Below are 25,595 nucleotides of genomic sequence, written 5' to 3'. Positions count from 1 at the left end.
TGAGACTCTGGCATTTATTAGCTGGGAGAGCATGTACACATCACCTCACCTCTCTGAACCTCTGTTTTCTTTTCTGTGAAATGGTATGGATAGTAATACTTGTAACAACTGTATCCAAAGATTCTTATATTTCTCTGATAACATGTAAAATACTCTTCAAGCTTCAAAGTACCATAAAATGTCAGAGTCTGCATCTAGACTATATTTCCCTAGTGAACCATACCTGTGGAATACAATATCAATATTTAAAGGTTCTTTAAAGATCGCTACAGGAAGCTTCATGTCATGGTTTTAAATTCTATGACATTCAATAACTAGTTTAGGCAATATATCTTTTGGAAAAACTCAAATGTTCAAATATGTCTTTATTTTTAATAATTTAATACTAATACATTTTCTTTGGGAGAAACTAAAATTTGCAATAAAACTCTTCATCCTCTCAAAATGATGAGTGTTACTTTGTCTTTTGAGTTGAATCCTCTATCCAAGCAAGTGTCAAGTTCTCTGCTTTCAGAAATGTTTCTTGTTGGTTTATTTCATGGCAGCTATCTCACAATGATCTATCATCCTCTAATAGCATCTTCCTACCAGATGTGATATCATCAATTCAAAAAATCAAACTGAGTGGATGAAGAATATCCTTAAATAAATCCTTTAGACTTTACCAAATTATTGGATTGAAACACTCAAATAGTTCTAAGATAAATATTGTGGCATAGTGTATCCATTGACATATGTATGTCATGTGTTAGTATTTATGATTTCATAAATATAAATAATAACAAATAATTATGAGACATCAAGACTTTTATTATCAAGGATCTCCATAACTCAACTCCCAGTCAATCTTTTGGCCTGTTTTTCTTCAATTCAGTATATCTGTATTCTGTATGCAAATACTCCAGTGAGTGATTTTCCTGTTTTGTAAGCTAGACTGCACCTGGAACATGTGGGATTGAGTTAGAAATGACAAGCAGACAAGCACAAGGCACATTATCTTGACAAACTCGCCCTCCGAAAATTACTCTGGGCCTGAATTATTAAAATAACAAGGGATATTTCACTCAGCTGTGCAGAAATGTCCTAATTGTCCACTTTAGCCAAATCCTTTCAGTCTCTATGATTGGTCAATTTACAGTGGTGGCTTGCAAATTCCAGAACTCCCATTAGAGAAAAGCACAACAGCAGTTCCGTATACCCTCATTTATTTTAATAACCTGCCAAGCATACATGAAAATGTTAAAGTTGGAAGGCTATAACATGACAGGAACCTGACTTGTCAGAGCCACATTATAATCTAGTTAAACTACTTTCTTTCTGCCTTTCATGTCTTTTCAGGTAAGTGGGGAACTAATTGTCAAATTACTAATTTTGTTGGCATTAATATCAATACCAAGACAAGAGTAACATGAGCTGTTAAGTCAGAGGTTTTTCCTCCAAAAACCCTTGCCTAATATATATATATATATATTAAATACACATACATACTTTCATACATATATCTCTATATATTTATATCTATATTTGTCTGTCTGTCTATCTATCTATCTATCTCTGTCTATCTGTCTGTCTATCTATCTATCTATCTATCTATCTATCTATCTATCTATGTTCTAGAAAGAAAGCAAAAATTAAATCCAAATAGCCTAGTATTTTAAGAGCTGGAAAAGTTTGAAAATATTGATATATCATATTTTCCTTGTCTTACTGTGTCAGATCAACAAAAACTCTTTCTTTTGGTCAAATATCAAGGATTAAATTTAATAACAATAAGTTAATTTTGAGGTTCTAAAACATGTTGGAAATGGCATTTTATATATAAATATATATATATATATATATATATATATATATATATATTTGCTTTGGGGATCCTTAGTGTTTCAGGAGCTAATAATTTACATAACACAGGCAACACATGCTTGATAATATATATTTAGGTAGAAAAACATACAAATATGAAAGAAGATTTTTCAAGTGTTTTAATTGATTTGTTTGTTTTGATAGCTTTCATTTTGTATTTTGCTAGTCTCAATACCAGAGATTTGGGAAATGGGACATTACTGGTAGAGAGTAATTATATGGTAGGGGAAATTATTCATGTTCTATTCAGAAGGTCTAGCCTCTTTCAACATTTTGCCTCAGGATGAGAATAGAAAGAAGAATTTTCAATTGCTTTAGGGCAGCATTTTTCATTTAAAAAATACATTACCTCTTTTAAAAATGGCAAGAAGAGTATATAATATTATTGGGATATAAACTCATATTCCAATCAGCTTTCAATGCATCAAATAAAAATTTTTCTTGATAATATAAATTGCAACACAGTGCTAAAAGTAACTGAATTGTTTTAAATAATATATAGTATATGTACATGTTTTCTATTTATATAAACATACATATTTGTAGAATAAAGTGACAAAAGAGGATTTTTTGTTAGCCCTGATATACATTCACACTAGAAAAGTTATCCATTTTCCTGATTTTGTGAGATCTCAAAGACTTGAGTCAAATAATATAAAGCAAATATTTGATTAATTGATCTTATACAAAGATAAGTGCCATTATTAGGTAATGATAGTCTAACTGGAATAAAAGAGTAGAGAAAGATATTTTACAAAGAAAAGCTTGACATGCTAACATTACATTCATAAGCTTTTTCAATCTTTACAGCTCTAATATGGTATACTTGAATGTGTACTAAAGGTCAAGAATAGAAGCAAAAAGAAAATGCTCTATTGGATTATTAGCTTATTGAGAAAAGGAACCCATGCATCATTTGTCTTTGTATCTTCCTCAGTCACTAGGAAATTGTCTTGTGTATAGTAGATACAAATATTTCTTGACATTTTTTGTGAGAAGGGAATTGAAAAGGGAGAAAAGTATGCTCTGAATCAGGATCCAACTCAGTGAATGTAAGATGGCCCAAAAGACACCTTATCCTTAATGAATTGAGTTCATACAAGTAATGAATTGGGCCTAAAAACAAAAGACACAAAAACAAGATGAGAAGTAAACTGAGCAAAGTCAGTTGAACACCACAAAAGGGGAGGAGTAAGGGTGGGAGAGGAAAGGTTGTGATAATTTGTCATTCTAGAATTCAGATCAAGACAGAATCCACTGCCTTTGAAACTACTTACAATTGTGTACATTGCCTTGATCCCTCTGGGTCATTAAAAATGATGTCACAAATCAATTTTTTTTTAGGTTTTTGCAAGTTAATGGGGTTAAGTGACTTACCCAAGTCCACACAGCTAGGTAACTATTATGTGTCTGAGGCTGGATTTCAACTCAGGTACTCCTGACTCCAGGACTGGTGCTCTATACACTGTGCCACCTAGCTGCCCATGAGAAATTAAATTTTTAAAAGAAATTTATTGATACTTATTTTATTGATACTTATTGTTTTTAGGTCAATAATTTTTAAATATACTCTTTCTTGATGAACTCACAATGAAATCAAATGACATTTTGACCATTTTTTGAGTGATCTTTTAAAATATATATTTATTTATCTATTTATTTTTATCTAATATGCATGTGTATATTTTTAAGTTACAAAATTTTCTTCCACTCTCTCTTCCCCCTTCCCTCCCATTTTGGCCATGTTTATAAGTGATTAATATATGAAAAATTCCATACCCACAGTCCCTACTTCTCCAGTTAAAACAGTTCATCTAATCAAATGTTCTCTAAGAATGTCCATTGGAATTACTCAATTTAATTGGATTTTATTGTTCTTTTAATTATTTTGTTGAAGTCAGTATCATAGTGATGTTTTTGGAGGAGGTTATTCTACTTCATTCTGCCTTAGTTCAAATGTTTCTTCTCATGTTTCTCTGAATTCTTCACATTCACTTTCCTACAGTGAAACAATATTGTTTAAATTCATACAGCATTTTATTCAGGCATCCTCTAATTGAAGATACACTTGCTAGTTCTTTGCTACCAAAACAGTGCTGGAACTTTTCTTTTTGTCTTTGACTTTTTAGAGTATATGTTCAATAGTGAATTTTCTCAGTCAAAGCATATGAGTTCTTGTTATTTTTTTCATATAATTTCAGATTATTTTCAAGAAAAACAATTTGCTAATCTATAGTTTTATAGAATGTATATTCTCATTCTACATCCCTACCCCTCACTATTGTTTATTTCAGTCTTCTGACAGGTTTGCAATTTACTGGTAATAACATGAAACCTTATAATTGTTTTGATTTGCACTTTTGTGTTAGCAATTTGAATTAATCTTTGAAATAGTTGTTAGTGATTCCTGTTGCCTTTGAGAATTGTTTATATCATTGACTATTGATCTTAAATGTGTGTGTGCTAATTCTCAATATTACCTGGATTTTAGGCTTTTATCAGTTTTATTTTATGGAAAGATTTCCCCCCCTCCTTTTCAATTTCTTTTTATCTTAGCTGCTTTGATTTTTATTTTCATAATTTAAAAAGGTAATCAAAATTATCCATTTGACATTTTTATTTCATTTATTCCTTATTTAAAAAATTTCCCTTACTCAAAGATGTGAAAAGTACATCCTTTTATTTTTCTCTAATTTGACTTTATGTATATTGTTCTCAATCTTTTGAAACTTTATGGTATAATGCAGAAGATTCTGTTGTGAACAATTTTTTGTTTTTGGCAAAATGATTTCTAGTTCTCCTAGAAATTCTTGCTCAATAGGGAGCAAATATTTCTCTTATAATTCCTGTTCTTGTCTTAAACCAAACAGCAAGCTATGGATGTAAATTGTTCTTGTTTATCTAATCCATTAGAGTGCTCAGCTCTTCTTTAAAAAAGCAAACATCCAGTTGCCCTGCCCGGTGCCGCCCGGGTCCTTTTACCTCTGGCCTTCCTCCTTCATCCCATCCCCTCTCCGCCTACCCCCGGTCCTAGACGCGATGGCTACAACTGTGATGTTCCCCCAGTGTCTTTCAGAGCTGCCAGCTGCTACACAAGTTTTTGAAAAGGGCCCAGCTTTCTAACCCAGGGCAGAAACCATCCCTGCCCCTCATTTTACGGGGCCTTGCTGTCGAGGCCAAGTAGACTTATGTGAGAGACAAACCCCACGTTAATAGTTGGCACTATTGGTCACGTGGATCATGGCAAGACTACACTGACAGCAGCCATCACCAAGATTCTGGCAGAGGGTGGTGGGGTCAAGTTTAAGAAATACGAGGAGATCGACAATGTACCAGAGGAAGGAGCCCGGGGTATCACTATCAATCGAGCTCATTCACGTGGAATATAGTACAGCCACTCAACACTATGCTCACACTGACTGTCCTGGGCATGCTGACTATGTCAAGACCATGATCACTTGCACAGCTCCACTGGATGGTTGTATCCTGGTGGTGGCAGCCAATGATGGCCCCATGCCCCAGACAAGGGAGCACTTGCTGCTTGCTAAACAGATTGGTTCGGAACACATGGTAGTGTTTGTAAACAAAGCAGAGGCTGTCCAGGACAATGAGATGGTGGAGCTAGTAGAGGTAGAAATAGAATCAGGGTGCTGCTCACTGAGTTTGGTTATGATCCAGAAAAGACTCCCATCATAGTTGGTTCAGCCCTCTGTGCCCTAGAGCAATGGCAGCCAGAGTTAGGCGTGAATGCTGTAATGAAACTGTTGGATGCTGTGGACACAGATATCCCTGTGCCCAATTGGGATCTAGAAAAGCCCTTCCTGCTGCCTGTGGAGTCTGTTTACTCCATCCCTGGCCAAAGCACAGTGGTGACAGGGATTCTGGAGAAGAGGAACTGTGAAAAAGGGAGATGAATATAAATTTCTGGGTCATAGTAAGAATATTCACCCTGTGGTCACAAGAATTGAAATGTTTCATCAGAGTCAGGATCAAGCTGAGTCTGAAGATACCCTTGGTGCATTAACTCGGGGGCTGAAGAAGGAGGATGTTCAATGGGGCATGGTGATGGTTAAACCAGGCTCCATTCAACCCCATCAGAAGGTTGAGGCTCAAGTTTACATTCTCAGCAAGGGGGAAGGTGGCTGCCACAAACCATTTGTGTCACACTTCATGCCTGTCATGTTCTCTCTCAAGTGGGACATGGCTGTCGGGTCCTTTTGCCCCCAGAGAAAGAGATGGCCATGCCTGGGGAAGATCTGAAACTAAATTTAATCTTAAGGCAACCCATGGTCTTGGAGAAAGGTCAGCGTTTTACCCTGAGGGATGGTGGCAAAACTATGGGAACTGGCCTGGTCACCAATATATCAGCTCTTACTGAAGGGGATGAAGACAGTAAGTGGAGCTAAGCTCAAATCTAGCCTTTCCAGCCTTGGTACCTCACTGGCCTGAGTCAAGAAGTTCAAGTTTAGGAAGGGAAAAAATAGTACTCAGGATTTTCCTGCCAACTCCCACAAAGGTGTCTCTTGAACTGAGGGAGCCTGAAAGTTGTATAGAAAAATAAAATGTGTGAATGATGGAACACAACATGTGGAGTAATTTAGCTGTTGTACAGATTAAAAGATTGGGTACTAATATTGTGCCTTCAGATAAATGATTCTTCTTGAGGGTATTTTATTTCTGGGACACAGGTACACATTATCATTAACAGTGTATGGATGTAGCAAGACCTGGAATCCCTCAAGCCAGCTAGCTCATTTATTTTCAGAATCAAATACGTATGCTCTTGTTTTGTGTTTTGTAAACAGTGTAGAAATTAAATTTGATGGGATGGGAGCTCAGTGGGCATAGAATTAAAATCAGGATTCTGTAAAGATAGCTCAAGACAGAGAAATGTTGTAGCTAAACTATTCAGTTTGGGATTTTCCTCTAATTTGTCCATTACATCTAAAGGAGCAGTGCTAGTCTCCTTTTACTAGTACTGTACATCCTTGAGCATAAGAATTACCAATTCTTAAATTTGTGATACTGTATTTATCTTTCATAATTTTGAAAATTGCTTAAAATTGTGTTTATAGTAAACAAAAATAGTGTTGATTGTAAGGAATTTAACCTTAATAAAAACACATTAAGAGCCAAAAAAATAAAAACATCAAACATTAATAGCTTTAATTATTGCATTACAATATAGTTCAAGATTTAATAGTATTATCAATCTTTACCCCTTCCCCCATTGAACTCTTTGTTCTCCTATAGATACATTTTTGGATAATTGTTTTTAGCATTGCAAATAAATTGCCATTGATATAATACTGAATCTGTAAATCAATACAAATAGCACATTTATTATGTTGACATTTAACCAAGAACAAGGACCATCAAATTATTTTTCCTTTTATTTCTTGAAATTTCTTTTATTTCTTATCCTTAAATTTTTTCATTAAAATGTCCTTATTTTTATTTATATTTTTATATTAACTCTTTTATATAGTGATTGCAAGATCTTTTAATCATATTATTTGTATTTAAATGAATGGAATTTATCTAAAACTTTCCTTCATGGAAATTAACATGGTAAAAAGTTGAAGTATTTTTGAATTTATTTTGCTGTCATTTTTTGATTATCTCAATTATTTTCTTTCTGTTTCTCTGTTGTTTTCTTTTTTTTAGATTTTTTTTCCAAGGCAACGGGGTTAAGTGGCTTGCCCAAAGCCACTTGGCTAGGTAATTAAGTGTCTGAGGTCAGATTTGAACCCAGGTACTCCTGACCCCCAAGGCTGGTGTTCTATTCACTGCACCACCTAGCCACCCCTCTCTGTTGTTTTCTAAGTGATCATGTTATCTGAGTAGGGGATAATTATATTTCTTCTTTGATAGTGTACATTCCTCATTTCTTTTTATTGTCTTATTTTTATTACTAACCTTTGAAAGAATTATGTCATATCTTAGATTTTTAGGTTTGTAGGTGTTATACCTGCTATGGATACTCAGAAAAAAAAATAGATATTTCAGGAAGATTCACCAAAAATAAATAAAAGTAAAGTTTATGAAATGCATGATAGAAAAATCTACTGTGAATTAAATTAAATAAAAATTTCCACAAGAAAAGATATTTTGAACTAATGGTATCTTTAGAAAAAAACAGAAAAATCTCAAGAATAATAAAAATGAATAAAAGCAAAATGAAATAATTACAGATAGAAATGAAATTCAGCATGAGAAACAAAAAGAAACAGAGACAAAATAAGGAATCTTCAGGTAAAAGGCTTAAAATTAAACGATATTGTTATATTTATAGAAAATAGAAATAAAAATTAATAGAAAGAAATTAGAATTATTTTGCTGGAGCACAGAAATAAGAGCAGAAAATAAAATAAAAATAAAAATAAGACATCTGGAGAATACTACACAGAGAGAAAAATGTAAGGTTTACAAACTTCCCAAAGAATGGAGAAAATAAAATTATCAATATATTTCAGCAATTATAAAAAAATTCAGAAATGTTGAAAATAGTTCAATAGAAATCAGAGAAAGCAAGAGATCTATAAATATTAACAAAGAAAAGTTATTGTATAAATATTGCATATGAAATTGAGCACAATTTTTTGTCTGTAAGATCGGAATTGAAATATAAAAAGATTAAAAATATTATGATCCCACAGTTATCAAGAGACAGTAACAGAATTTAAAGCATAGGGATAAAGTATATAAATGGTACAAAGAATATATGCACATTTTGTGTAGTATATATGAAAATATATATATATGTGCATAAATTATGAATAAATATATCAGTATAAAGTATAAATTGAAAAATATAAAGAATGTATTATTTTATTTTACTTTTAAATATGTTTTGAATTTCTTGTTAATGATTGTTATATTAAGAACTTTAGACTAATTTGAAATGTGGTATTCTTTCAAATATCGTATTCCTTTAGCAAAGGAATATGGATGAATAGAAGTCTGAAAAGGATGTATTAATCAGTATTCTAAATAATCCTTTGATCATTGTTATAAAGGGCAATAATTTCTTAATTTAAAGAACTGACAGATAAAAAAATAATTTTCTCATTCTGTACTTGACAAAGACCAATTTTGAATTCATAGAGTACAAAGAGTTGTAGTTAATCTCTATTACAACTTAGCTTTTTAAAATTCATATATTTAATTTAAATATATATTTATAATTTAATAATATATGATTGCATACATCATATATAATAAATATATAATTTAAAATGTATTATAAAACAGAATTTAAAATCTTTATCTGTGCTTTCTTTAAAACTCTATTTGTTTTTGTTAATTATTTTTTAAAGGTTTCAATGACTCTCTTTTTTTATATTATCTTTCACTCTCCTCATCCTAATGGCCCCCCAAACATCATTTCACTAAAGCATAAAACATATATCTATAGATATAGTGAAATGTTTGGGGGGGCATTAGGATGAGGAGAGTGAAAGATAATATATATATATATATATATATACATATATATGTATATATATATGTATATATATATATATATATGTATAGGCAAGAAACTGGGTCTATCTTTCTACCTCTCCATCTACACATACATCTATCCATACATAGGAATAAATACACACACATATCTATAATACATACATATATACACACATACAGACATGCATACACATTTCAATATATACATATTTATACACACTCTGTTGTAACAAGGATAGGAAATATGCATATTCTCACACATTTAGCCATATTATGCTAATTCTCATTTGGAATCTCTTCATATCACCTCTGACAGAAGATGAATAATTGCTTTGTCAAAGGTTTTCTGGATTTCTAACTGGACCTTGCATTGAATAGTTTTTAAAACTTTCAAAGCTTCTTTTTTTTACAATACTGTAGTCATTGTATGTATATTATTCTGCTGATTCTGTTCATATAGTTCTCCATGTATATATGAATACATCATTCTTATCATTTCCTACAGCACATCAGTATTCTACGATATCATCATAATTTACTCAAGCATCCCCTAATTTATTGAGTAATTTTGCAATTGTTATAAGACTTTATTTTTGGATAAGTCCTTTCTTTTGTCTTTGATTTTGTTAGAATAAGTATAGTAGCAGTATTGCAGGGTCAAAATATAATTATAATTTGATACATTTTTGGCTCCAATTCCAAATTATCCTCCAGAATAGTTAGAACATATAATAGGTCCCTCATATGAATTACTGTACCTGTTAGCTGGCATTCCTTTCAACAATCCTCATTTTCTTTTTTGTTGTATGACTGGTTTTCTTTGTCAATGCTATGGGAATAAGATGGAAATTAAATTTTTTAAAATTTATATCTTCTCTTATTATTCTGATTTAGAACAATTTATCATATGGTTACTTTTAGTTTTCATTTTTTGCTTGAAAACCACCTGTCATATACTTGGACTTTTAATTGGGGAATGCCTTCTTTTTCTTCTTGAATTAATTCTTTATATTGTATCTTGTATGCCAGATTTGGCACGTTTTATTTCTTGTTATTTTCTTTCTACAATAGTGTTATGATGTGGTATTTGGTTCATCAATTTTTTTAAAGATTAGATGACTTACTGACTAAAGTTTCTTCCCTTCTCCAAAAACTTATTAAATTGAAAATTGATATCCCATTTTATTTTACATCATTTATTAATGATTGAGAATTATATCAAATTTCTGGAATCAGTATTTACAAATCAGTTTGAAAAGATAGTTTGACTTAATATAAAAGTCTATAAGATAGTTTGACTTCTTCATAAGAGATTAACTTCCATATTCTCTGAGCAGCCTAGATTCAAACTATGAGATGATATTTCTTTTTTGTAAAATTATTTTCATCCATATGCACATGGATATTTTTAAGTTAAAAATGTCCTTCTACTCTCTCTTCCCACCCCTCTCCCCTCCACAGGGAACAGTCAGATTAGCATTGTATATACATACTTTTGATAAACATATTTACAGAGTAGTTATTTTCAATATGAAGAATTAGGATTAAAGTAAAGAGATATATAAGAGATAATTTTAATAAAGTGATCAACAAATTCTGAAAGGTTTTTTGTGTGTGTGTGTTTTGTTTTGTTTTGTTTTTCTTCCTCTGGATGGGGATAGCATTGTCCATAGACAGTCTAAAACCATTGTCCTAGCTCTCTGAACTGCTGAGAGGAGCTGCTTCCATCAATGTTATTCATCTTGCAATATTGTTGTTAATATGCACATTGTTCTTTTGATTCTGCTCCCTTTGCTCAGCATTAGATCCCATAAGTCATTCCATACTTTTCTAGAGTCCAACCACTTATGGTTTCTTATAGAAAAATAATTCCATAGTATTCATTTATCATAATATTTTTAGCCATTATCCAATTCTGTGTAAAACATTTTAAATTGGTAAATGTAGGAATCAATTGAAACAAAGACCTAAAACTTAGTACCACCTGAAATATTAATTTTTAAAGTACCTTAAAATATTTAGGGTGAACACAATAATATCTAACACTTAAAACTGCCTAAAATAATTTAGTTTTCCCAGATGGATCTAATTATACTCCATAAAGACAAATCTGTGGCTAATAAAATGTATTTGATTATTAAAAATTAAAGCTGGGGTGGCTAGGTGGTGTGGTGGATAGAGTACCAGCCCTGGAGTCAGGAGTACCTGAGTTCAAATCCAGCCTCAGACACTTAGTAATGATTATGTAGCTGCGTGGCCTTGGGCAAGCCATTTAATCCTGTCTGCCCTGCAAAAACCTAAAAAAAAAAAATTAAAACCAATTACAACAATGACCTAAACTTAATTACACTGGAAATAGTAATTTCCTTGTAAATTAAAACTTCTCTGAGATACCACCTCACACCTCTCAGACTGGCCAGTATGATCAGAAAGGGTAATGATTGTTGTTGGAAGGGTTGTGGGAAATCTGGGACACTACTACATAGTTGGTGGAGCTGTGAACTCATCCAACCTTTCTGGAGAGAAATTTGGAACTATGCCCAAAGGGCAACAAAAATGTGAATACCCTTTGATCCAGCAATGACACTACTGGGTCTATACCCTGAAAAGAGGATGAAAAAGGATAAAACCATCACTTTACAAAAATATTCATAGCGGTCCTGTTTGTGGTGGAAAAGAATTGGAAATCAAGTAAATGTCCTTCAAATTGGGGAATGGCTTAGCAAACTGTGGTATATGTATGTCATGGAATACTATTGTTCTATTAGAAATCAGGAGGGATGGGAATTCAGAGAAGCCTGGAGGGATTTGCATGAACTGATGCTGAGTGAGATGAGCAGAACCATGGGGGTGATGATCAACCTTGATGGAATTGCTCATTCCATCAATGCAGCAATCAGGGAAAATTTGGGGCTGTCCGCAACGGAGAATACCATGTGTATCCAGATAAAGAACTGTGGAGTTTGAACAAAGTCCAAGGACTATTCTCCTTAATTTAGGAAAAAAATTGATATCTTATTGACTGATCTTGTTATCTCTTATACTTTATGTTTCTTCCTTGAGGATATGATTTCTCTCTCATCACACTCAATTTGGATCTATGTACAACATGGAAACAATGTAAAGACTGACAAATTGTTTTCTGTGGGGGGTGGGGGGAGGGAAGTGAGATTGGCTGAAAAATTGTAAAACTCAAAATAAATGAAATCTTTAATTAAAAAATAATAATTTCCTAAATGACTTTAAAATATTTAGGGTAAACACCTTAGCACCTAACACTTAAAATATTTTAAAATGCTCTTCTATATAAGACTTTGGCAGAATAAGTCCTGATTAGTATTTTCCTAAAATGATTACTCTAGGAAGCATTTCATGGTCCAGCTGAGTAGAGTAGCACCTTCTGCCTGTCTTGTTTTCCTATCAATGAGTCACTCTTCAAGAGGTCCCTGAGTAAGTGGACATTTTGCTTGCCCAGTAAATGGGAGGAAATAGCTTATCCATATGTTCTTTTCAGAAACCTTAGTTGTCTTGTTCATCTTGCTGCTGATCCAGATAACTGAAGGAATATTTTCCAAAATCCCATAGCAGGGACAAATGCTTAACAAAACTCTGTAATGTTTATTGAGCTTGACTTTTATGAAAATTCTTGAATCCTGGGTCTTTTTGAACAAAAATAGAAGAATATCCTTCATCTGAGTCAGGCACAGGTAGTTAATTCACAGATATTAAAGTCTGGGAAGTTGGAAATTCATGCTTTGCTGTGATAATTGCAACACCTTTCTTTAATTCCTTATAGGTCGGAATGGCTTCTTTGTGGGTCAGTCCCTATAGACATTGTTCATTCACTTTGAGGATGTCATCACTTTTCAGTGTTCCATCAGCCTCAACTGCTTTATTTGGGCCCCTCATCTCCCACAGTACAGAAGTCAAGCCCTTGCCTCTTCCTCTCATCAACTGGATTTGCAAGAGGATTCCACCTGAGAAGTGCTCAAGGACTGGGTTGACTTTTTCACAATATGGTGTTCCAGTCTTTCCACTGGAGAGTCAAGTTGCTGTGAAAGGGAATGTTTTGAGTCCCTCAGAGAAATCTTCCTGAAAATCTCCAGAGGGAGATCACCAATTTTTATTTTTAATTTTTGACTTGTCATCTACTTACTATGAATTAGTTCATTTGTCTTTTCTTTCTTCTCTCAATTCTTCATGGTTTATCATTTCTTTTATAGTACAGTAATGTTGTTGGGAAAATGGAGCTTGGGAAAAAAGTAGGGCTTAAGGATAGATTTGAGTTAATTCACCAATCTCCCAGACTTAGGGAAATAAAAATGGTTTGACTGTTAAATCAAAGGTTGCATGAACAATTTACTATGTACCACAAAACTTCATAGGTTAGGATTTTTGGAGAAGCAGCAAGATAGTGAGTTTCAATAGAAGTAAGAAAAGGGCAGGGTGGCGGAACCAAGATGGTGACAGGAGAAGAGACTCTTAGGTGTTCTCTCTATAAGATTTCATAAATCATAAAATTATGACTAAATTTTTGAGAGACAGAACCCATAGAAAAATCCAGTGAGGCAGTTGTCCAGACCAAGTTAACTTGGAAAATAGTGGAAAAATCCCACTCCATGGGATTAGAGGGGCAGCCTGCCAGAATGAAGTAACTTCAGCCTCCTGGAGTCAGCCCCAGGGAACTTGGGAGCCTGGGTTCACAGCAGCAGGGGCAGTTTCCTCATCTACACCCCAGGGAGCACTGGGCACAACTTGGGGGGGTTACCTCTGCCATAGTGAGTATGTGAAGCCCAGCCCTCAGGGCACTCAGCAAGCAGTTGTGGCTGCAGCAGCTCAGATCCAGGAAATGCAAGCAGGGCAAGACGGTAACCAGGAGCCCCCAGACAGCTGAGCCTTGAGTGCTCAGCCTACCAAAGGTAGGGGAATGGAGAGAGAGACTTGCGAGGTCTGTGCTCTGTACCTAGAAAAGGACTATGGGGCTCTGACCACATTCAGATCCTGATCACAGTCTAGGCCTCACATAGAACAACAGGTCCCCCCCCCCCCCCAAACTCAGCCCTGTGGCATTTTGGTCATTCCCTGTGGTCATTCACAGACCAGGAGGAAAGACAGAGCTTCACACACTTAGACCCTTGGGGGTGGGGTGTCCCAATAACACTCAAAAGCTCAGGAAGCACCACAAAACCAGTCACAGGATGGAGAAATGAGTAAACAGAGAAAAAAGTGGAACACTATTGAGAAATACATTGTCTATGACCCCAAGAAGGATCAAATTACTCAATCTGAAGATGAGGAAATACAAGCTTCTGCATCTAAAGACTCCAAGAAAAAAATAGAAATTGGGCTCAAGCTATGACAGTACTTAGAAAAGATTTTGAAAATCAAGTAAGGGAGATAGAAGAAAAACTGGGAAAAGAAATGAGAGAGATGCAGGTAAAACATGAAAAAGAAATCAGAAGTTTAGTCAAGGAGATCCAAAAAAAGTCCCGAAGAAAATAACATAAGTCAAATGGATAAAAACAGTTCAAAAAGTTATTGATGAGAAGAATGCTTTAAAAAGAGGGAACTAGCCAGATGGATAACAAGATAAGAAAGCTCTCTGAGGAAAACAAATCCTTCAGATGTAGAAGGGAATGAAAGGAAGCTGTTGACTTAACAAGAAGTCAAGACACAATACAAATTTGATCATTATCATACACACACACACACACATATATATATATATATATATATATACATATATATATATATATATATATATATATATATATATAGAGAGAGAGAGAGAGAGAGAGAGAGAGAGAGAGAGAGTGATTCCATGGAGACTTGTATCCATAGAGAATCAGAGTAGGGAATGTGATATTGAAAATCTATACCCCACCTTATTCTGTATTATTTGCTAATTATTGAGAATTGTATCTAACTACTGGAATCAGTACTATAACATAGTATGCCTTCTTTGTAAATGTTCAATTTCCTTCTTTATAGATGTTTAATTTCTTGGGGCTATAGCTTGGACTCCATCTATGTGACCCAGGAAGGGAGGAGGGAACATCAGTTGACATGGTTATAAGATATTCTGGCTGGTCATAAGCCTAGTAACTGGATTACATTGTTGTAGGAAGTTGTCAAAGATTTCCAGAGAATACTGACAAACCCTGTTTTTCCCCATTGCCACTGAGTCCTGGAGATCCCCTAACATGATCAGGTTATGTATAAATCCACATTGACCACTGATATAGGCCAAATATTTAATTTAAATTTTTATCCCAGCACAATTTTTAGTAGCTCATATTTTTTTAATTATATTAAAACAGACTGGTCTTGCTGTCAAAGGTGTCTTTAATAATTGAGGAGGTCATTGACCTCTATTATTGGTAACTGTCAGGCTTATTAACACATTAAATATGCTCAGAGCTTTGTGCTTCAGATTCCCTTCATTGCAGGTTTTTATTGCTTATACCTTTTTTTTTAGATTTTCATCAGTAAATGATATTTAATATTTCTGATTTTCTTTGTTTTTGAATTTTTATATATTATGATCTAGTCATACTAAATGAGGGGGCCTGCTTAACTGAAAAACATGTATGATTCTTCATTTACATATTAATTAATTAAGTGTAGCCTTTTAGTCTATACTTAAAAAATATTTATTGATTATCTATCTAGCTATTCAAAAACTCTGTCCAAGTCATTAAATTATTACTTAAACATTTTATTAAAAATTTGTCTAATTCTGAAATGGGCAAAGGATAATTATCATAGGATGATATATCCTTTTCTCTGTGTTTCTGTGAAACTACTTTTTCTAGGTTATCCTCTTACCCTACTGACTGTTCTTTCTATATCACATTTGTTTAATCCAGATGAAGCACATTAATCATTGGTCACTCCAAAGACATGGTCTGGACCTTGTCTATACTATGGCATTCAGTAATCTCATTTGCTTCCATAATTTAAACTATCATCTCTATGTAGATGACTCTCAAATCTCCTTATCAAGCCCTAATTTTTCTCTCTACCTCTTGTATTTCTAACTACCTATGGGCTATCTCAAATTAGATAAACTCATTGCTTTTTATTTTTTCATTTATTTTCTTGTGAAGTAAGGCAAAACATTTACATATTAGTCATGTTACAACAGAAAATGTATTTAAGTCACCAAGAACAATAAAGACAATAAAAAAATGCTTCAATCTATACCAGTTCATTAGTTCTCTCTCTGGAGGGAAATTTTTCATCATGGATCCTTTGGAACTGCCTTGTATAAATGTCTTGAACAAAGTACCCAAGTCTTTCATAGTTGCTCAACTTTTAATATTTCTGTTAATGGGTACAATGTTATTCTGCTTCTGCTTACTTCACTTTGTATCTTATTTCACTTTGGCCTAACTATTAACATGAAGAAAACATAGGTGCTCTATCAACCAGTTCCACACCAACCATATGTTGGGCCATCAATTACAGCAAATAGAGAAACTTTGAAAACTATGGATTCACTTACCTTGGCAGAGTTCTTTACAAAGAGGTACACATTGACAATGAGGTTGACAAATGAGTTTCCAGAGCTGGCTCAGTATTTAGGAGTCTCCAAAAGAAAAGAAGAAAAAATTATTAGACTGACTACCAAACTGAAGGTCCACAGAGTTGTTGTGCTGAACTCATTGTTAAATGCCTGTGAAACCTGAACAGTCTAGCAGCACCATGTCAGGAAATTGAATCACTTCCATGTAAATTGTCTTAGGAAGATTCTGAAGATCACCTGGCAGGAGAAGATACCAGATACTAAGGTTTTTTCTGGAACTAAACTTCCTTCAATTCCAGTGTTACTGCAGAGAGTACAACTATGTTGGCCTGGTTATGTTATTTGAATGCCAGATTTCCCAAAAAATACTATTTAATGGAGGACATACACAGGGCAAGTGCTCACAAGGGGGTCAGAAGAAGTGATGCTGGGACACCCTGAAGGGCTCCTTTTAAGAACTTTAGAACTTAAGAATTTTTTGGACAGTATAGGAGACACTGGCACGGGACCACTCAACATGGCATGCCCTCATCAGAGAGGGTGCTATACTCTTTGAGAAAGGCAGAATTGAAGCAGCTGAAAGGAAATGTGATACAATTTTAGAGTACCCACCCCAAGTATTCACATGGACTATTTGTGCCCAACCTGTGGCAGAGCATTCAAAGCTTGTATTGGTCTGATCAGCCCCAGTCAGATGAATTGTAATTTGTCTCAAATATAGTGATGTCATTTTTTTCTTCCAAAATGAAGGGCAAGAACCATTGCTGTTACTGGGTACAATGGCATCATACTTTTGCTTACTTCATTTTGCATGACTTCATATGTCTTCTTATGTTTTTCTGAAACCAAACCTGCTTATTATATCTTATAGTAAAGCATTATTCTATTGCAATCATATATCTTCATTTTTTTCAGTCATCTCCCAATTGGTGAATATTCTTTCAATTTCCAATTCTCTGTAACCACAAAAAGGGCTACTATGAATATTAGTTTTACAAATAGATCATTTTCCCTTTTATCTCTTTGGGAGTGGTATTGCTGAACTAAAGTTCATGCATAGTTTTATAACCATTTGAGCAGTTACAAATTGTTCTCCAGAATGGTTAGACTATAAATTCATTATTTTTATCCCTAAATCAAACTTTCTCACTTTGACTGGAGGAACAAGTTTTTGTCAGCTTCTGAAAATACCTGGGAGGCAAAGTGGACAAGGGGAAAGGTGATATAACTGAATTCATTATCCATCAACTCAAGTCCTTCCTTCTTAATTTTACTTATATTGTTGAGATACTGCTGTCTTTCCAGTAATCTAGGTTCACAAGTGCTACAAGCTCAAAAAATATGCCTATCCTCAAACTACTCACTTTCACTCTCTATACCAAAGCCATAATCAGAGTAGTCTCAATTCTTCTTTGGTGCATCTGTCATATGTGTCCCCATCTCTCCTGACACTGCATTAGTCTAATTAAACACTCTCCTTGCCTCACAACCAGATTACAGCAAAAGTATGCTGATTGGTGTGCCTGCCTCAAATCTCTTTTCACTTCAATCCACCATCCACTCAGTTTTCAAATTTCAATTCCAAACATGTCACCACCCTACTTAATAAGCTCTAGGGAGGTCCTATTAAATTCAGGATCAAATCTAAAGTCCTTTGTTTGGATTTTAAAATTTTCAAAATATAACCTCTTCCAAACTCTCTAGAGTCCATTTTGCTTATGAATAATCATACTCTTCTTTCACTCTCCCTCTCATTTCTCTTTCCCCCAACCTTTTCTTCATGTATTCTATATTCAAATTCTTTAATTAGTTCAGATGAAAGATAGGTTCAGGTGTTCCCTACGTCCCTTGTCTTTTTCCTAGACTTCTTGGTAGGTAGAAATGGCAGTGAATCCAATAGAACAAAGGAGGATCAATTTTCTGGGTTAAGCACAAAGTGAAAATGAGTGCTTAAAAGTTATCCACTGCACTCGTAGAAAAAGAAGAGATGGAAGTGTCTGATGCAAGGTCAAAACAGTTAACTACAAGGAAAAAAAGTCACAAGGAAGAAAGACCACCCAGGCATATAGGGAAGCAGGTTCTAGGGAAATCAAAAGAGTGGCAAGGAGGACAAATGTGAAGATCAAGAGATCTAGGAAAATAAAGGAGCTAGAACAATTTGCACTGGACTGAAGATCTACCACTCTAGTACCTCTGCTCTATTTTTTCCAGATGCTGAAGATATACAATAAGGCAGCTCTAGAACTTTTTGTTTTACTTGTTTTTCCTTAACTTTGTGTTTACAGTGTCTTTATTGATGTTCTAGAGAGGCCACAATTTCATCGAATTCATATTTATGTTAATTTCTCTATAAGATACTTGCTTTTAGGAGAGCTGGTGAACTCACAAGTAAAACTCTCATTCATTATCTTCTCCCTAGAAACTGGCTATTACTCCCTTGAGGCACTTCCTTATCCCTTGAGGAGAATTTTCCCTTCAAATGTGGATAGGAATAATGAATTACCAGTGCATGATTAGGAATCTGAATATATTTACCTGCCTGAATGGTGACCCTTTTATGGCCAGTATGGAGAAACTCCACTGAAAATATTCTCTTTCATTCTATGCTGAATACAAGTGTCAAGGCAGAAATCAAGTAGTGTCATCTTGGTGTTTTTTGCAATAAGTCCTCAATAAGCACAGTTCTCTTCTTTCTTTCTTTTTTGCCCAATCAGCCCCATTTGTTCTACAACCAGCATTAGCTTACTTATTTTACCAATCATGGTTTTTGGGAGTATAGAAATTAAAGGAAATGGGAATAAAAAATTAAAAAAACAAACAAAGATGAGTACCTATTACTGAAAGTTATTTTCTCTTCAGAGGAGCTAGTACAGAAATGACAAAGTTAGGGAAATCTTTGTACTGTAGTGTTGAGGTTACTGCCCCAACTCATTGTTGGCCTCTGAAGTTTGCCACCCAGTGTCATGGCATAAAGTAGGCTCTTGGTCCTATTAACCATATTTCACTAAATCAGAAGATGCTTGAGTTCCTCTCAGTATGGCATCTGAGATCCAATTCACTGGGATGTCATCATGATATCTTTGTCCTTTTCAAAAAACACAGGACAAAAACAAACAAAAAAAACCCCACAATCCACTTGGAACCTCTACCCTATTGTCTCTTGTCTACAGTGACCTATACTATCATTCAAATCATACTCTCCTTTGTTCCTCTAATGTTCTTGAAAGCCACCTGAGCCAGAAATTGTCAATTTTTATTCATCAAATGCATACTGTTTTTTCAGGCATTGCACTAAGCTTTGAGATTCAAGGAAAGGTTAAAAAAATATGCTTGAAAGGAGATTAGTCTAATGAGGGAGAAAACATGAAAACAACTATATACAAACACTATATAAACAGGACAGTTGGAAGAAGTCTCAGAAGAAAAAAAGGTTTCTTGAAGGATCCGGGACCTAAATGAAGTCCAGAAACTGGAAAGCTGAGACGAGGGAGAGAGCCTTTACAGGCATGGTGGATAGCGAGTGAAAATCCTTCATATTCAAGAAAAGGAGTGTGTACAGTTCAAGGAACAGCAAGGTCATTGTCACTGGCTATAAGAATGTGTAAAAGTCTCACAAAGTAGGAAGGGGTGCATTATGAAAGACTACAAAAAGGGGGTACTAGATGGCACAGTGAATAAGAAGACCAGTCCGGGGGTCAGGAGGACCTGAGTTCAAATCTGACCTCAGATACTAATTGCTTATTTGTGTGACCCTGGGCAAGTTATTTAATCCCATTGCCTTGCAAAAAAAATCCCTATGACCATCCAACAGAAGATTTTATATTTGATCTTGGGACAACATATGTTCTCTTAAGCATATTGAAAAAGAAGATTATAAATTCATTCCTGAATTTTAGGAAGATCATTTTGACAGTTGAGCTGAAGATGGATTGGAATGAGGAAAGCCCTGAGAAAGGGCTTTCTTTTAAAAAAAAAGTATTCTTTTCAAAGATTTATTATATTGTCTATATTCTTTGACCCAGCAATAACATTACTAAGTCAATTTCCAAGGATGATTAGGGAAAAAGGAAAAGAACCAGTTTTGCTATAGCAATTCCCTTTGTGGTCACAAAGAACTAGAAATTGGAAGCTGCTCATCAATTGGGGAATGGTAAACATGTGATAAATGATCATGTTAGGATTCTATTGTGCTAGAGGACATGATCTCAGAAAAAAAAAACATGGATTGACTCAAAGAAGTAATGAAGAGTAAAATGAGTAGAACTAAGAGAACATTGTATAAAACAGCATATTTTTTTTTAATAATTTATTTTGTCTATTATAAGTACCTAAATTGACTACAAAAGACATATGAAGAAAGACAGTATCTACATCTCCTGAAAGAACTGATAAATGTAAGTATGCAAAAATGATTTTACATATATATGTATATTTGTATTTAATGGTAGGTATCTCTAGGTTGGGAGAGTGGGAAAAATTACGTGATTACTTTATTATATATATATTTTAAAAATATCAAGTTGTACATAATAGATTTGCAATTTCAGACTTTTTTACTGTTACAGAAATCATTGTTTTATTTCACAAATTAAAAACAAAATAAAATTTTAAAAATATAAAATGAATATATCTAAGATAATGAGAGTCTTTGCCTAAAGTGCTGGCAGTATCAGAAGGAGATAATTATAAGATAGGATTTGACCACTGATTAAATTTGGGGCAAATTGAGACAAAATGAGGAATAGAAGATGACATCTGTATTTTAAGTCTACGTGGCTGGGAGAATGATGGTATCCTAGAATGTATTTGTGAAGTTAAGAGAAGAATAATGAGTTTAGATGAGTGGATTGGACCCCTGTTTATTCTATCTTCAACCTGTATCTGGTAATACTTTTTCCCTCTAGTCAATCCATAGTTAGCTTTACTATATCAGGTTTACAGAGACAATTTGGATAAAAATTACTGCAAAGGGGTGTGACATACTTTTATCAAAAAATACATAGCATAGGAAAAAAATGAATTCAAGCTTAAAGAACCCATAGCTTCAGCTTACTAGAAATTCCTTTCTCTCCTTGTGAAGAAGTTCCTCTTAAGCAGTGACATTTCTTTTCCTTTCTTAAATTTTCTTTTCCTTCCTTTCCTTTCCCTTTTTCTTTCCCTTTCTTTTCTTTTCTCTTTTCTTTCCTTTCCCCTTTCCTTTCCCTTCTCCTTTCCTTTCTCCATTCCTTTCCCTTTCCTTTTCCTTTTCCTTTTCCTTTTCCTTTCCTTTCCTTTCCCTTTCTTTTCCTTTCCTTTTCCCTTTACCTTTTCCTTTTCCTTTTTTCCTTTTTTCCTTTTTTCCTCCCCTCCCCTCCCCTTTTTCCTCCCCTCCCCTTCTCTCCCCTCTCCTTCCCTTCCCTCCCCTTCCCCCTTCCCCTTCCCTTCCCTCTTCTCTTCTCTTCCTCTCTTCCCTTCTCTTCTCTTCTTCTCTTGTTCGGCATTGGCTATCAGTATTTAATTTTTACAAACTTATCTGTGATATTGGTTTTGTCATTTGGTGACATGTATCAGTCTCTGTTTAGAGAAATGGTTTTTAATGATTTAAGCAAATGTTAAATTTCAATTAGTGGTTAATGAAAATAAATTTTTTAAATTTAAATTTTAAAATTCCAAGCTCATGGAATCCCCCACTAAATCTAATCCCACTTGATCTAAGTTTATTGGTAATTAAAACTTGTCCTCATCTTGTTAAGGTATCTGGTACTCTAATTACTTAAGTGAGATGGAATGCCTTGATTGATTATAATCATTCCATCATATACTTATACAACATACAATCTGACTGTAGACCAATAGAAATGTCTTATATTGACATATTGATCAAGAAACAGAATTTTAATATAAATGAACTATTATGTAAGTATGATTTTTATTTTTTACTTTAATAGCTCTTTGCTAAGTGCCATGAGGCATGCAAATTGATTTAAGACATAGTGCCTTCCTTGTAAACAGTATTTAGCAAGTATATGTTAATCTGATTTGATATGGTTCCTGTCTGCAAATTACATGTATCTCATGGGGAAATAATAGATATACATATCATGAAATTATAGAGCAATCTAAGGCAGTAGAGGAGGATTGCTCAATTTGAGTATTCCTCATTTACAAGTGAATATATGAGATGTGTTCTCCACATTCTCTTTTGATGATACCTTGGTCTGATTCCTACTAAAGTTTAATTTATTCTTCAGGCAAAGAAGTTATTACTTTCCAAGTTACTTTGGCAAAGTTTTCTTATTCCTACAATAATCTGAATAATTGCAGCGAAAGTATCAAATGATCAATCAGCAAACATTTATTGCCTATTGATATGCCAGGCTCTATGTTAAGTAATGAAGTTACAAATACAATGAATAAAACGATTCCTCCTACGAAGAAGCTTACATATGAAGGGGGCACACAGCAAGGCCATATCTAATTATATAAAGCATTATCTAAACACATTTTTAAATGATCATAAAGAATTTAAATACAAGGTGTTTTGGGAAGGATGGCACTAGCAGTTGAGAATATAAGGAAAATATTGACAAAGTGGACACCAAATCTTCATAGTATTTTTCTTTACTTTACCCTACATTTCCTTCCTCAGTGTTTTTCCTGAACAGGGCAGTCATTCTCTTTACTTTCATATAACAATTTTTTTTAGGATATTTCTGGTAAAATAAATGGATAAATCCTTACAAACCATGGGGTCAAAATTGGTGTAGTAGAGAAGAGGTAGGGCTAATGAATGAGATGAGAAAAAGATATTACATAAAAGGAATTTGCTTTGAATTCCTCAGAGCATAGGAGAAACAACTCTATTTTGCAAATTTGATCAATTACAGTTTTTCTCTTATGGGGAGGGAGAAGGAAGGACAAGGAAATATAGTGATAACTTCAAATATGTGTTTGTGTGTGTGTGTGTGTGTGTGTGTGTCTGTATCACATATGAGTTGAGATGCTCAACTCTGATTTCTTTCCTTTCTTTCCCACAATTCCTGAAAACAAATTAATCTAAGAACTAATTCTAGCAAGGACTAGAATAGTCTCAGTACTATTCTAGCAAGTCTGGGAAAGTGTAAGTAGACATTTACTCAACTAGGAAAAAGGGATAAGATTTTGTGAAAGTGAATTCGGTTTTGGAGATATTTAATGTAATAGAAAAATCCAAGTTCTAGTAGTAATTGACAATAATAGACTAGAATTTGATTAAAACAAACAAGAGATAACAAAGTGTGATTATGATTAATCAGTGCAACATGTGGCAGCACCCCAACTACTGAACTTAAAAAATTTTGATTCAACATTTGGATTGTCCCTAAAAAAATCTAATTTTGTTCGCTTGTTTTTCCTTTAGGATCAACTATAAAGTCTACTCTTTTGCTTTTAAAGACCTTTCTACCCTGGCTCCAACATATCTTTTCAAGTTTAACATATATTTCTTTCCTAAACAAACTGCAATCCAACTAAACATTTTGTTACTCTTTTTCATATTCTTTTCACTCAATTCATGCTGAGCATTTTTAACAACCAATTCTCCCAAAAAAGTAACATTTTAATGCTTTTTATTGATGTTTGAATTCAATTTAAATTTCAATGATAGTTAAATTTGTAAAAATTATTATTGTATGTGTATTATATTACCAGATATAATATAATCTGATGTTGTTTTATATATTATAAATACAATACTAAATCATATTTTATGTTTAAATAAAATAAAAATTTTAATCAATAGCACATATTACTAATATTATTATTATTTCCCCATCACTCTCTTAAGACTATATGATCAACAAAATAAAAAATCAATCCCTGATTTGTAGAATCAAACATTTTATGTGGTATAAATGTTCACAATGAAAATTTAATAGTTGGCTGACACCAGTCAGGTTAAAATGGCATCAGCTCAGCCTTGCTTATATCTAATATTCTGTCTTAATTTTTCATGCCTAGGCCAAGGACTCCTAATAATTTCTAGTTTTCTTCAAAACTGAGCTTAACTGTTACTTTTGCATGATGTTTTCGTTGTTTCCCTCCCCCTGAAACTATAATTATCTAAATATACTTGTTTTTATTCTAAATATACTTCATATAGTTATGTTATTTTCTGTCTAGTCATTCTTAAAATGGAAGTTGCTTGATAGCATTGTTTTTATTTTAAATTTTAATTTTTTTGGTCTCTTTAACTAATAAAATGCTTGGAAAATAGAATGGGTTTAATAAATGCTATACTATTGAATGATTAATTATCCTCTCCTCAAAAGAGATGATTCTGGTTAGGCTTTCTATAATTTCATTCAATAGTTAAGAAGCTTGCTCTACCTTGCTGGGCCTCTTAGCCAATAGCTAGGAAGCTTTATTCTCTTCAACTAGGATGGGGAGGGATGACTTTGGCAAAGGTCAGGACTGACCTCTGACTTCTTCTTAGAACTTTTCTGTTAACAGTTTCTCCTGAACTCTTCTCTGAACTGAACTCAACTGCCTGCTGTCCTTTGAGTCTCTCATTTCGACTGTCAATTCAATTTGGGGTCAGAAAGACCATTTGGTTTTTAAGATCTGTCATATCCTTTGGGTGAGATAAACCACTCTAAAGATTGGCTTTCTCAAAAAAAAAAGAAATGATATGTGACAAGTAAACTTCTTGAACCTTTCTCCAGGAGTTTATTTTATGTAAAAAAAATCAACAGCTATAGGGGAATGGGAATCTGTAGGG

At 33.8% G+C, this 25,595-nt stretch overlaps 1 long non-coding RNA gene and 1 pseudogene across 3 annotated transcripts; one reads left to right on the top strand and one right to left on the bottom strand.

Annotated features, from left to right (window-relative positions):
* Window positions 1-828: 828 nt before the first annotated feature.
* LOC141502736 (uncharacterized) lies at window positions 829-25,284 on the bottom strand. 3 transcript variants are annotated; one of them, XR_012472628.1, is made up of 6 exons: window positions 25,205-25,284; window positions 16,838-16,921; window positions 11,536-11,627; window positions 10,089-10,159; window positions 3,241-3,341; window positions 829-940 (listed from the first exon to the last, which is right to left on the bottom strand). It is a non-coding gene; the product is annotated as an uncharacterized LOC141502736 (long non-coding RNA). The 3 variants fall into 3 exon arrangements; XR_012472627.1 differs by lacking the exon at window positions 11,536-11,627; XR_012472629.1 differs by lacking the exons at window positions 11,536-11,627; window positions 25,205-25,284 and adding an exon at window positions 21,912-21,993.
* Window positions 4,903-6,269, top strand: LOC141502857 (elongation factor Tu, mitochondrial pseudogene; annotated as a pseudogene).
* Window positions 25,285-25,595: the final 311 nt, after the last annotated feature.

The sequence above is a fragment of the Macrotis lagotis genome, chromosome X (assembly GCF_037893015.1).
Source record: "Macrotis lagotis isolate mMagLag1 chromosome X, bilby.v1.9.chrom.fasta, whole genome shotgun sequence".
NCBI lineage: Eukaryota > Metazoa > Chordata > Mammalia > Peramelemorphia > Peramelidae > Macrotis > Macrotis lagotis.
The sequence above is the reverse complement of the archived record's forward strand: the minus strand, read 5'-3'. Positions and strand labels throughout refer to the sequence as shown.